The sequence below is a fragment of the Helianthus annuus genome, chromosome 9 (genome assembly GCF_002127325.2).
Source record: "Helianthus annuus cultivar XRQ/B chromosome 9, HanXRQr2.0-SUNRISE, whole genome shotgun sequence".
In the NCBI taxonomy this organism is placed as follows: domain Eukaryota; kingdom Viridiplantae; phylum Streptophyta; class Magnoliopsida; order Asterales; family Asteraceae; genus Helianthus; species Helianthus annuus.
The window spans coordinates 102467806-102478726 of record NC_035441.2 but is presented as its reverse complement, the minus strand read 5'-3'; the positions used below and the strand labels follow the sequence as shown (position 1 = coordinate 102478726).

The 10921-nt window shown below is 32.2% G+C and overlaps 1 long non-coding RNA gene across 5 annotated transcripts; it reads left to right on the top strand.

Annotated features, from left to right (window-relative positions):
* Positions 1-358: 358 nt before the first annotated feature.
* On the top strand, positions 359-5051 carry LOC118481682. 5 transcript variants are annotated; one of them, XR_004865977.1, is made up of 10 exons: positions 359-608; positions 680-798; positions 1281-1479; positions 1566-1722; positions 1835-1892; positions 2605-2694; positions 2872-3068; positions 3300-3532; positions 3662-3767; positions 4781-5051. It is a non-coding gene; the product is annotated as an uncharacterized LOC118481682 (long non-coding RNA). The 5 variants fall into 5 exon arrangements; XR_004865974.1 differs by having other exon boundaries at positions 3662-3776; XR_004865976.1 differs by having other exon boundaries at positions 3292-3532; positions 3662-3776.
* The last annotated feature ends 5870 nt before the right edge of the window (positions 5052-10921 follow it).

Here is a 10921-nt window from a genome sequence, read left to right as displayed (position 1 = left end):
AAAATGGAAGGTGATGTTTATTTGATGTTATTTGCGATGTGGTGGTGGAATGTTATTGTGGTGGTTCTTGGTGGACTTGGTGGCAGGCTGTGGTGGCTATTAGTGTTGGTGGCAGACGATGGTAGTCAGCTGCGATGGTGTTGGTGGTGACAGCAGGTGGTGTTGTTGGTGGTGGTTGGTATAGAACGGTGGAGAGTGGTAAAGATAGAGAGAGTTAATGATTTATCTAAAACACATAAAGATCTATCTCTTATACTAAAGCAAAATAACTTTGCCACATCACCTGCTGATGTGGCAATGCTACTTATGCAGAGAATTCTACATTTGAGCGGGCAAATCATTTTCCTCATTCCTTAGCCATTTTGTTAAAGCGGTATTATGTTCTTCAATATGGAAACTCCAATAATTTCTCAATCAATTGAAATCTTCTCCAATAATCTTCAATCAATCTTTAAAACCTCATTTAAATTTCATATATCTTGCCTGTTCCATCGTTCCATCTCTCTGTTGATGTATATTATGTTTTCAATTTCAAACAATAGCTAATGATTCTATGATGATTCCTTGACTGCCTTGCTGCTCCTCCGAAGATCTCCAATCTCTTCTAGGTATGCAAATGCTTCAATTGTATTGCGGTTTTCTGACAGTTAGGGTTCATGTGACATTTTGTTGATTGTAGGTTTGAATCTGAGCGATTGTGTACACAATTAGGGTTCATGCTAATAATCTGAATTTGATTCTGTAACAATGTCGGGGAGTCGGCAGACTATTTCTCTGGTCGATTTCTTTGATTCTACGGTAACAATCATCTTTTAATTTATATCTTATTGTTTTCCTTGTACAGATCTGGTAGTTTTTCTTAAAATTTATAAATGAAATACCTATTTTATTGTCTTTCATTTGATTGATTCATCGGCGGTTGAGAAATATGCTTTAATTGAATGAAAATTACTTACAATTTTGGAGTATAAATGTTTGTTGTGCAAATCAAGAACAAATAGATTGGTTTATACAGGGTATATTAGTTAGGTTTATTATGTCGACAAGGTTTATTATAATTATATTATATTAATATACAATATGGGATGTTCATTAATTTAAAAAATTGCGATGGATTTCGTTTTGGAGAGGATGGGTTGGAAATTCAGGATGTGCAAAGTGAGATAGTCAGGAGGCATATTGTTCCACAAGTGTTTATCAATGGGAAATCTCTTGGAGATTCAGATGGTAAGTCCAACTTCAAACAACTTTAATCACATTTTTTGTTTCTACAATAGCAGGTTAGTAAACTACAAAAGGAAGAAGAATCAGAGATGTAGAGATGTGTTGTTGATCTACAATATCAGAGTAGAATCAAAATCCTCATCTTCATCTTCCGACTTGATACAGAGCCGGTGTGGGATCTGAGTTTGTTCTTCATCTAGGGTTTTGATGACGAGAGCAATTGTGTGATGAGCTTGCCTTGCTCTCAAGAAATCGGTTAGTTTTTTTCCTCACGATTATATGATTCCCTGTACCTAGGGTTTTATTTCTCATGATTTTCTGCTTTGTGTGACGGTGGCTAGGGTTCCGCCGCGAGTGGAGAGACAAATGCTTTGTTGTTGTTTAGACTCAACCAGAAGAGAATCGTCATTGGAGCTGTGACAGTGGCGTACGAATGGGGATTCAAGTCAGCGATGGTGGTTGTAGCTTTGAGTAGAGGTTCGACTATTCATCAACAAGGTAAAGCAAGTTTTATTGAATGTATTGAGTTGCAGGTTTGCAAAGTTATACAATACTTGATGTCGTTGTTGTTTTCGTACATTTAATTTAATTAATTGATCAACTTTTGCAGTTATTAAAGAATTTTCCTGGTCATTTTGTTTTGTTTGGTGAGATGTGCAAGTTATAAGGTAAACATGTTTCTGTTTTTGTAATTTGATATTCTTATGTTCATATTGATGTTTTCAATGTCTAAAATTCAACTTGACCTCATCTCATGATCTATTTCGCTTTGAGTTATGCGTTGGTAAATTACATTGATCTTTAGCTACCTTGTCAACATTTTAAACCTGAATATTTACCATCATAATTTTATTATTTTTGCATAGCTAAATCAAGGTTTCCAAGTTTTTGAGTGTATGTGTGAAGGCTGATTTATTTTATCACATATTGTTTGTGCCGATTTTGACCCGTTTACTACTTTTGAATGCGTCAATATCTTTTACAGGTCAAATTCAAAAACTCTTAGCTCATAATGAAAGAAAATTAGATCAGCTATGGTAACAATATATTTTTGTAATATTTTATCAATTGTTATTTATTAAAAAACCAACAAAAAGGTGTTTTAGATCAACCATATTAACCTGTCATACAATGTGACCCGTTTTAGCTGGTCACTCGAACCGCACCTGTCATGAATAAGAACATTGGTTTTGTATTTAGTTAGACAGTTTGTAAGAAAAGCGGATAGTAGTCTTTTCTTATTTACCTATTGACATAGTGTTTGTGATGTTGCTGGTGATGTTAGTACAAGTACAAGAGCTATTACATTTTCTTAATTCATATATGCATAGTTACTTAATGTTTAGATTTGTTCCTTATGATTTATTTGAATTCTTGCAGGTCCGATGGATGATACGAAGAAGTTCCCAAAGTAAAATTATGATGGGTCCAACGGGTTTGGGTCATAAGGTTCCAACCAAACTGGTTCAGGTGAAAGGAAATATTTTAGAAAGTGGCTGTTTGGTTTGGGTTAGAACGGATTCGGGTCTGAGTGGGTTCGGACCAAACTGGATACGGGTCAAATCGAAGTACTTCAAAAAGTGGTGGTTCAAATAACATGATATGCGTTTTTGTAACTTGGATATAAAGTTTTATTCACTTTTTTAGGGATCATTTGCCGCCTGGGATATGATGTTGATGCAAATATACCTCAAGGTGCCATTACGACGTCATAGAAGATAAAGATTTACAAAACGTTCGCCTCGCAGCTGATGGCTAGAAGTAAGTTTTTTATGATGTTCCGAGAAGAATTAGAGCAAAGCTATAACAAGGATAACCTTATCTGGTGTTTGCTATAACAAGAGGTAATTTCTTCATGGTTTGATTTTTGTTTTATCATTTTAAATCTTTTTAAAACATATAAATATCCTGAACGAGTATACTTATATAGCATTTGATTTCCATTTTAATTTTTATATATAGGCTGGTCGTTTTAAAAATATATTAATTTGGTTCAAGTTGAAGCAAAATCTGATCTTTCTATTAGAAACATGAAGTTGAAAAGTAATCTGAAGTAGCTGCAAATAGGAATGCAGAAATAAATGGCATAAGGGTGTGCTGGGTGTACTTGGTGAAGGGGTGTGCAGTGAGTATTCACCATGTGGGAACACCGCCCCTTTGACCCTTCACCATGCGGTAAATGGATACAAGCGGGGAATATTCACCGTGCAAGGGAAGAGGGGGGATGTTGGGCCCCACTATCTTCCAACCATATATGGTTCATTTGGCAATTGGCAATGATCTTAATACCATAGAAGCCAATTGGCAGGTAACATTTAATCTTTTGAAGCTTAGAATTAATAAAAGTATTATTACAGGTGCTAAAAATATACCTGTTTTGACCCGTTACGCGCCTCACCCATTTTACCAGATATAGTTAATATCATTATTATTACAGGTAAACAGGCGGTTGGTTAGCTTGGCAATGACCTATTAATGTGATCGATACATATTTTGCATTTGGTTTAGCATTGGATATTGAGTTTTGAAGCCGATAAACCGATGTGCGTTCTGTAAGTTTTCTTCAAAGGTTCAAACTTTTAGGTGGTCCATGTATCTAACCTAAAAAATAGGTCAAGTTAAAGCAAGATAGAGTGCACTTTAGCAGTACCTACTGATTGAGGTCAAGGTTGATGTGAGTTGCATTTGTTTTCTTGAAAATTTGCAATGTGGGTTGATGTGGGTTGCATTAGAAGTAGCCATATGAGTGGGTTGGTTAATGGGTCAATATTGATCGAGTCAGTTAGTGAAATTACAGGCCTTTGGTATTGGATGGCAATTTATATTTTTAATAATTATTATCCCACTAATTGTAACTTGCCCAGGTTCTAATCTCTTTTTCTCTCTCTATACATATACATATAGATATATACACATATGTATAAAACATGGTGGGTGTTTTTGTGTGAAAATTGAAATGGGTTTTGTTTGATTTGAGTTACGATTAGTGGGAACATGTTTGCCACTTTTGGGGCTTTGGTCACATGTGTTCCAAAGGGTTTTTGTTAGGACATGAGTTTTTGGATTATTGCTATTTGAAATTTTAGTGTAAGACATGTTGAGTTTACATTTGGATGAATAATGAGATTTAAATCAGTCAAAATTTAAATGCGAGAATTAGGGGTGTTTGGAACTTGGATATGTTTTTTAAAAGAATTTATGTAATTTAAAGATTAATATAAAAATTGTATGGTTTTGCATACATGGGTATTTTGGTAATTCTACTTTTATTTATGTGAACTGTGAGTTTTATTTCATAATTTTGAGTTATTAAGTCTAAATAGTTCGGAAGTAAGATTCAAATTGTGAGAATTATGGGCATTTGGATATGCTATTTAAAAGTTTTTTTTTTTTTGTAATTTAAGGATCTAATACAGTCAATTGTATGGTTTAAAACGCATGGGTAGTTAGGTAATTTTACATTTAGTTTATAAATTATGGATTTTGTTTCACTTTTTTGAATTATTATTTTAAAACTTAGAAAATAAGATTCAAAACTGATTATTGTAAAATGCAGATTTGGTGCAAAAACTATGCTAGAAAGACTGAGAAATAGAAGATTAGCATTTGTTGGTGATTCAATTGGAAGAAACCAGTGGGAATCCCTTTTGTGTTTGTTATCAAATAAATATGTTAAAAAGAAATAAAATTCTAAACATGTTTTTGAGAAATGTTATGGGACTTCAATGTGAATACTGATTTTTATCAAAGTAGCTTCCTTAATAAGTTCATCATGTAGCTTCCTTAACAGGTGAATCAAGTTCCCTTCTCTTTCTATTTCAGATGCTTCCCCACGGTAATTGACACTCCCCAAACTATGCTTGCAAATATTGTGAAAGAGTGGGTAGATATAGCATTAAGGCCAGTGGTAGAACAGGAAATTCACTTTTAGTATCGGTACCGAACGGATACCACGCTAATTTCCTAACCATTCTTGTAGGTCTTAATTCATAGGGATGAGCATTTGATGTTTAGTTCCGGTACAGAATCGGTATCGTACAGTTACCGGTTTCAAATTTCCCATACCGATTTTTTTGGTACCGAATCGGTACCCACTTTTTGACGTTTTCGGTATAGGTAGTTTGGTCTGGTATCAATTCGGTAAGGTACCGGTATTTTACCGAATTTTATCTTCAATTACCCGAATTTCATCTTCAATTACCGGTACCATACCGAGCATTTTCGGTACCGTTACACATAATTGGCGATTTTTTGTACCTGTATTTTCGGTACCAGTGCCGAGCTCATGTCTAGGGGACATTACTATTGATTCCAATTATTTGAATATTCCTTTATGTGAAGAGGTACAAAATTTCCTTACTTGGAACTAAGGCTATCACATGAGAAATCAAGTGCGTATACATTAACTTCTAAAAGGATATTCATCTCACAATGGAAATATTTGTAAACATATGGTATTTTATTTGATAATAGCCTGTTTGAAACTAACTTGCTTTGACCCGTTACCCATACAACCTATTTCCAAATGCAACTTCAAAACAGATATTCATCTCAACAGTCCCACTTGGCTTCATGTGTTTTAATCAAACTTAGATTATTATGTCAAATATATCAAGATTTTTCATTTTATATTTTTTGGTGATTGCGGGTCATAGCAGTTGCAGCATATGGGCCTGTGAAGCTATCTAAAGTTGCATTATTTTGTCAGGCTTTATTGCTTTGTTATGACGTGAGGATTGATTGGATTTGTATTTGTTAGTTGTTGAATGTTTAATGTAAGAAGTGTTATTTTAGGTCACCAATTGGAAAGTCAAAAACCTTATAATATCTTTGTAAAGTCAACTGTAGTGAATATATAGATATGGTCTTAAAGATAATATGTGGTCTTAAAGATAATTTATGATTCAATTCAAAAATATTATTTTTATAGCATTGCTTAGCTGCAGATGATTTGGGATATGAAGGATTATAACAGTGTGTTGTTGGGTTAAAATGTCATTGTTGACCTTGTCAAGAAGTCAAAGTTGACTTTGTTTAAAAGCCGACTTCATGTAAATGGACTGAACTGAGATAACCATGTAGACTCAAGAATCTCATTGTCCCAAGTATAATGATTAATGAGATCTTAGAATGGGTCGGGCTGAACGGCGGTCGAAACGTTATGTTTGTGTTTATTTTATTATATATTTACTATTAATTATTTATGTAAATTAAATGTTCCGGTCCGGAAAACATCCAGGTGATAATCTATGTGTAAACTTTGCACAAATCATATTCATATAGTACTTTCTTTTATTTGTTATTGCATACATAATACACATGGAGAATAGCTTATTTAGTTCTTATTTGTTGTACAAATAGTTTGACGAGAGTGTTTCAAGAATGACTTCTAAACACTTTTATGAAGATTAAGATACAAGCTTACTATTTTACGCCAAATGTTTGCAGTTTTTTTTTATGGCAGAGGTGAGTAATTAAAAAATGGATGGGCTTTTATATTTAGAACTCCTTTAGTTCTTGATATTGGTAGGATTTAGTTTAAAACTATTTCTTAAAAGATAAAACCCTAGGGTTTTATTTTTGAACCAGTGTATACATTACACGTGGATAACGAGTAAAACTTGGTTAAATTTTGTAATTTTGAATCTGTGAGATATCATATATTATGATTATTTTCAATAATTATGCTTACACATACACCGGTTAAATGAGTAAAACTTGGTGGAGCAATTTTCAAATACTACAACTTTAAGGCCTAAGAATATGTGTGTGTAAGAGCTTAACTTTTTAATAATCATAACATATGTGTTTTATGGAAACTATAAATGCGATGAGTTGGCTTTTGTTATTTCCTTTCACTATAGACATGTTAACTTCCAGCTAAAAATAACTTCTGCTTCATATGGTTGTTATCATTAACATGGATTGGAAAGCTAAGGTTTTTTAGAATAATATCATTTGTGGTAAACATTATAAAATTATATAGATTATATTATACACTTTATTGAAAAAATTTTACACATCGTATTATGTTTATTCTATTATAGAACATCCAAAGTTGTATAAGGAAATGTTAGAGAGATTTATGTACTATTGGTATAATTTTCCATTATATATATATATATATATATATAACTATCTCTTTAATGTTAAAGATGTTTCTTATTCATTTATCATTTACAAGACGTTCACTTGCTAAGCTCGTGTACACATTTCTTTCATTTCAAGGTTTATGTTAACACTGTTAAATATAATATAATATAATATATTTTGAGCAACCCGTGTAACACACGGGTACTTAAAATATATTTCAACGTATATAAAATTATAATTTTTTACTTCACAATTTTAAAGGACTTAGTTTTCCTGTTTAACCATCCGTGTAACACACGGGTACTTAGACTAGTGTTATATATATTAAAAGATTAAAATGCCCTTACTTTTATTAGTGAAGTACCAAAATACCCTTATAATTAACTAACATTTTGGACAGAGTTAAAGGCACGGAGCAAACAAACAATAAAATGAAAACTTCAGGGAGGAAAATGTTTGTTTTTAAATGATTGGGGTAAACAAGGAGCAAAATGGAAGTTAACTCTTTATTTTTTGTTACATGTTTTGGTGATTTACTTCACATGTGTATATTTATTTTTAACATTTATAGTGATTTATGACAATGTAAATATTTAAGTCAATGTAAATTTATTTTTACATAGGTATTTATTTAGTTAAAAACTTTTTCCAAGTTTCTTATATTTTTTATCCAAATTTAGTTGTTTTATGTTATTTATTAATAAAAAAGATACATAGACGATTTTTTTAGTTATTTTATGTCTAATTTAAAAAAAGTTAATTATCTTATGTTGTTGTTATGTAGAATTTAAATGTGTGTTGGGTTTTTTTTTATTTGATTGATCTGAAATGTAAAACATGATGGACATGGGAGGTGCCAAAAAGTCAATAAAGCATTAGTTAACAAAAATCTTTCTTACCCCTTATATTACAATATATTATTTTTAAATAAAAATGTAAGACTCCACATGCTTTAATCACCAAACATATATCAACTTTACATCAATAGGAGATCAAAGGCTTTGATGGGTTCTTATGGTTCTCTCAACTAGAGTTAGTTCTCATTTTATTCAATCCCTATATATATACGGGACCGCTAAAATGAAAACCACCTCCAGTTGTAAGAACCATGAGAACTACACCGTACGGGCCGAGTTGAACCAAAAATTTTTTTATCATAAACGTAGATACGTGTATTATAAACACATTTGTAAAAAAAATTCAAAAAAAATGTCGTGTGTGTAGTTTTGAGCACCACAAGTTTGTGTTTACGAGTACCATAAATTTCCCGTAAACACAAACTTGTGGTGCTCAAACCTACACTCACGAAATTTTTTTTTTAATTTTTTTTACAAATGTGTTTATAATACAGGCATCTATGTTTATGAAAAAAAAATTTGGTCCAACTCGCCCCGGATCAAAAAGTTCTCATAGTTCTTACAACTGGAGGTGGTTTTCATTTTAGCGGTCCCCTATATATATATATAGGCCGGTTAACGTACAATACCTCTTATCCTACATTATGGACGCGATGCCCTCAGCCGTACGATCTTCAATCGATCAAACGCGAGCGAAACTAATTAAAATGATTAAATTAATCATTTTAATATATCTAAATCATACCAGGAAGGTTAAACGTCATTCCAAGGTCATAAATCTCTGTAATTGACCGATGATAGTTCAAAATCAAATTCAAAAACCTGAAAATCTTCTTCCCCAACCTCCCTTCATTCCTTTTAGTGCAATATCGATAATAAAAACTACTAATTTGGGAGTTGTAAGGGTCAAACGGAAGAAGACTGACAATGATCGACCAACAATCGAATAAGATGAACAGTAACACACACACAGATTTTTCACATGCGATATTCAATTTTCTACATGCGATTCTACACAGCCCATGCTATTTTTCACATTACCCCATGCTAGCCATTTTTTCACATGCGATATTCAATTTTCCACATGCGATTCTACACACCCCATGCCATTTTTCACATTATCCCATGCCATTTTTTCACATGTGATATTCAATTTTCCACATGCGATTCTACACACCCCATGCCATTTTTCACATTATCCCATGCCATTTTTCACATGCGATATTCAATTTTCCACATGCGATTCTACACACCCCATGCTATTTTTCACATTAACCCATGCTAGCCATTTTTTCGCATGCGATATTCAATCTTCCACATGCGATTCTACACACCCCATGCCATTTTTCACATTACCCCATGCCACTTTTTCACATGCGATATTCAAATCTTCCACATGCGATTTTGTCCATCTACAGCCATTTTTCACACTACCCCATGCTAACCATTTTTTCACGTGCGATATGTATTGAATTCGCACCAGATCTGCACCTGATCGAACGGCTGGGATGATCACGTACGTATCGTACGATAAGCGCATTTGTATTTTACTCTTTTCCTATATATATATATATGGATGGGTTAAAATGAGAACCACCTTGAGTTGTGAGAACTAGGCCATCCAAAACGTTTTTCCGAATTTTTTTCCTCAAAAGTCATAAAAAATCACTTGTTTCAGCAAAAAAAATTGAAAAAAAAAAAATGCCGCATATCCACATTTACATGAGGCGTAAAAAATATTTATATTCGTACAAAATTTATACCAACGCGTAAAAAAACTTTCATTAGTCATAACTACCGACTTGACAATTTTTTTTACTGTTTTTTACAGATATGTTTATAATATTTTCATCTACGTTTTTGCAAAAAAAAAAAAAAAAGAATTGTCCTAACTCGCGCGGGAAGAAAAAGTTCTCACGGTTATCACAACTCGTGGTGGTTCTCATTTGAATCGAGCCGTATATATATATATATATATATATATATATATATATATATATATATATATATATAGGGGAAGGTTATCTTGAGAACGCTAAATATTGTGAGAACTGTGAGAACGAATGAGAACACTAATCAAAACCATTTTTTTAAATACAACCCTCATTGAAATTAAAATACAACATCAAAAAAAGAATTTACAACATCAAATAATTTATTTCTCCTCTTAAAATCACTCGTATTAGATTTTTTTACACATGTGTAAATTTGGCAAACTTACACATGTGTAAATTTTCTTTATTTACGAATTCACGTAAATTTAAACGTGTTATATTCGGATAATAATAATAATAATAATAATAATAATAATAATAATAATAATAATAATAATAATAATAATAATAGTAAGTGTAAAAAGAAATTTTGCATTTGAATTATTTTTGACCAAGTTCTCATGGTTTTTTATTCATTCTCACGGTTCTCACAATATTTAGTGTTCTCATTTAAACCCTCTCCTATATATATATATATATATATATATATATATATATATATATTGCTTATGTTTTACTCAGAGGGTGTATCCACCAAGTCACCATCCCAGAGGGTAATACCATGAGCTTCACATTTTTTTCAAAAGGTATACATATCTAACTCAATTGATGGAACTATGGATTTTTTTAAGGCGACACTAGATCCAAACTTATTTTCGTAAAAAGAATAACGTGTGCCATTTAATTAAAAATACTTATGAGATTTTACTTATAGTGGTACTTGTTATACTATCAATAGTTTCAGCTTATGAG